This window comes from Pseudophryne corroboree, chromosome 1 (genome assembly GCF_028390025.1).
Source record: "Pseudophryne corroboree isolate aPseCor3 chromosome 1, aPseCor3.hap2, whole genome shotgun sequence".
Taxonomy (NCBI): Eukaryota; Metazoa; Chordata; class Amphibia; order Anura; family Myobatrachidae; genus Pseudophryne; species Pseudophryne corroboree.
The window spans coordinates 794,305,544-794,309,228 of NC_086444.1; the positions used below are offsets into that span (position 1 = coordinate 794,305,544).

Sequence of the window (3,685 nt, forward strand, 5' to 3'; positions counted from 1 at the left end):
TTTCTTAGATGGTCAGATGTATCCTGTAAATAAGATGGTAACGTCAAAACATGTTCCCTAAGATGTAAGTCTAGGAACTTACTGGGTATCTCTAGGAGTCCACCTTTGCCAGAGACAATAGGTCTCCCAGGTGGTTTTTTGATGTTTTTATGCACCTTGGGCAAAAGGTAGAATGTGGGAACTTTAGGATTAGTGACTGTAAGATAGTTAGCTTCCTGCTGCGTAATGGTTCCAATGGCAAATGCTTCCTCAATCATGTGCATATACTGTTTTTGAAATTTAACTGTTGGATTCAATGGCAATTTTGTGTAACAGGAGGAGTCAAAAAGTTGTTTCCGTGCTTCCTCCTCATACATCTCAATAGGCCATAGCACGATATTGCCCCCCTTATCAGAGGGCTTGATAATTATATCGTTCCAGGCTTGGATTTCCTTGAGGGCCTGTCTTTCTCTGTATTTCAGGTTTCTAGAGAGACACCTTTTCTTTGAATTGATATGGATTTCATCAAATTCCTTTGATACAAGATCCAAAAATATTTTTATTTCTGGACTATTCGTGTCCGGGGGAAAGAACGTGGATTTGGTTTTGCATACTGGTCTACTATTGGGCGCAGCTGATGTGTTGGATGGGGATTCCATATAAAGTTCTTCCAACAATCGAATTGCTGTTAATTCTTCCTCAGACAATGTTGTGATTGATGATAAAGAGGTCGATGGCTCTTCTGATTGAGATGAAATTAATGAAGAACCCTTGAGGGCAGGTAATGATGTATCTGTCAAATCGTTACTAGAGGATTTGGCAAAGAATTTTTTTAATAATAATTTTCTGCCAAAAAGTCTAAGGTCCTTTTCCCACATGAACCTGTTAAAAGGCATTGAAGGTGAAAATGATAATCCTTTATTCAGGATCGCTACTTGATCTTCCGTTAGAATCCGGGTACTCAGGTTGATAATCTGTAAATTGTCTGTTTTTAGCGCTTCCTGGTGTTCCGTATGGGGTAGTGGGAGGTTCTCGGAGTGTCCCAGTCTCGATTTCTGTTTGTGTTTCGTCCCCCCTCGTCTTGTCTTCCTCTGTGCTTGCTTCGGTTTTTTGGTTGTTGGCCTCTCCCTAAAAAAGGATCCTCAGTATTATAGCGTTTTGGAGCCTGTGCTCCAATATCTAAACGTTCTATGGAGGAATCTTCACTGAATGAGGATTCTAATTCGGAAGAGCTAATATCCTCCCTTGGGAGTCCGCCCCTACCCCTTGGTGTATTGAAGTTCCACCAAAAGATATTCCCTTTGGAAAAATCGTTTTTGTCTCTAAGGAATTTACTCCTTTTTCGTTCTATAATCGATGTCTCATAAGTGTTCAGATCTTTCTTGTATTTATCAAAAGAGTTCTGAAAGGCAAGATCCTTCTCCCAAATCTCCAGGGTTTTACCTAGCTCTTCAATACTTTTTTCAACCTGATCCAGAACTAAATTGTCATGTTTGATAAGGATCAGGGTTAATTCATGAGAGCATTTTAATAAGACAGACTCCCATTCTGCCTTCAAGTTTTCTGTGGCCAGAGGAAAAGAAGGAAAAACTCAAGGGCGTAGGCCTCTGGGATAGATTTTGGTCTTATGGTAATTTTCCAAAGTGGTAATATCCCAGGTCAGTCTTACCCTTCTTTGTAGGCTTTTTTTGTAGTTTGGAGAGGTCAGATCTCCAATCACTTGAAGCACCCAGATTTTGGGAGGTATCAGAAAAGATATCACCTAGGTCCTCTAAATTTCCAATTGAAAGATTGGTCAGGTCTTACTCTGTCATGTTTTGGCTGTGCTGTTTATTGTTTCATTTATTATCATGGGTAAGTTTATTATTTACTTTTTAATATATTAATCATTCTCGTTCTTGTTTTTATCTTTATTCCTTTATTTCTTCCGATGTGGCACCACCTACGGGCTTATTGTCTGCTGAGTCCGACTGTGATACAGAACATGTTACACAATCTATGAGGCTGCATGCTATTCATGAACCACAGCTGAAAAGGATCCTGTTTACCTATCTGCATTAGCTGAAGTGATTGACATGTGGTATAACTGATCAGTGAACCAGCCCATAAATAGCCAGCATTGACGCAGTCCGTAACAGGAAGTGATCAAGCACGTGTTACGGGTGAAACGCGTCTTCCGCATGCTTATCGTTCGTCCCTTCTCTCATTGAATGCCGTCCATTTACTACAACCAGCCGCTACATCGCCACCCAGAACCCGTACCAGCCGCCACACCGCTACCCGGTGCCCGTACCAGCCCCACTGAGTTGCATCATTCCAGCATCAGGACTGTCTTCGGATTGGTGCCGGATCTCAAACGCATTGTGGCCGCTACATCGCTACCCAGAACCTGTACCAACCGCCACACCGCTACCCAGTGCCCGTACCAGCCCCACTGAGTTGCATCATTCCAGCATCAGGACTGTCTTCGGATCGGTGCCGGATCTCAAACGGTAATATTATGTGCCTTACCGCCCGATCGTGGATGCCGTGTACCTGATTTTTGTGAGACTTACTGCGGTGTATAAGCATTATCTACATCACGTTGTTTAAATTTGGATACTTACCTGCCATCCTTTAGACTGATTGTCATACGTGCCGCATTCTTTGGAGTGTGTCTATATCTTATGGGGACTCTAAATCGCACTGCATATTAGGATCGCTGCTTACACCTGCAAATCTTTCCCTCTCTGACAGCATTGCGGGTAATATCCTATTACTGTTAAATTTATCTCGGCAATTGAGTAATTAAGCTATTTACCACTATAGAACCAGTGACTACGTGCATTATCTTTCTGGGCATATTTGGGCAGTGCCAATTGTTACCCCCACCTTAATCCCCCTTTTTCCCCTCCCACCCCTTTTTTTTTTTTTTTCTTTTCTTCCTCCTATGACCCCCTATATCTGGATTTAAGATTTGTTGTACATATGATTAACCATTTTTGCCTCTCTAGTGGATAGGGTGTTATCTAATTGCAATACAGCCATTATACTGAGTATTCTACACCCTTTTCTTACATGAGGCGATGAGGCACCTTTTTATTGCTAGAATATTCTCCTAGCATACATATGAGTAGATTTCGTGGTCTTTTGTGACTGAGTATCAGTTACATTGACATAAGTATCTTTCTCTCCTGACCTCAATAACGGAGCACTGGCAACATTATTGTTACATTTCATCTCTGATACTGTGTTTCCTGCACCAGTGTGAAGAATCCATTATCACCCATCATTGGTACTTGTTCTCATTGACTTATACAAAAAATCTTCCTTTAGACATTTTCCTATACGGATATACAATTAGCACTGTGTAAATCTCGGTGGGGAATCAATATCTTTGTTGACGTAATCACTTGTTCATTCCCCCTTTCCCCTTTCTCTCCTCTTCTTTTCTCCTTTTCCACACTTATCCTTTTTCATGGACTCTCACCATTGATTCAGGGATTATCCCTGTCTAACATTGGCAGCAGATCCATCTTTTTCTTTATACTAGATATATAGTGAACTCTCATCAGTGATTCCAAGAGCCCTTGCCATCATTCGCAATCCTCTACAATCATACCACACTGGAAACGCCCGAAGCCGTCCGATCTTGGAAGCTAATCAGTGTTGGGCTGGGTCAGTACTCTAGTGGGCGACCATTGAGGAATACCCAGTGTTGTAGAGC

General features: G+C 41.7%; 1 pseudogene; it reads left to right on the top strand.

Moving 5' to 3' along the window:
* The first annotated feature begins 3,566 nt into the window (after nucleotides 1-3,566).
* LOC134936209 (5S ribosomal RNA) lies at nucleotides 3,567-3,685 on the top strand (annotated as a pseudogene).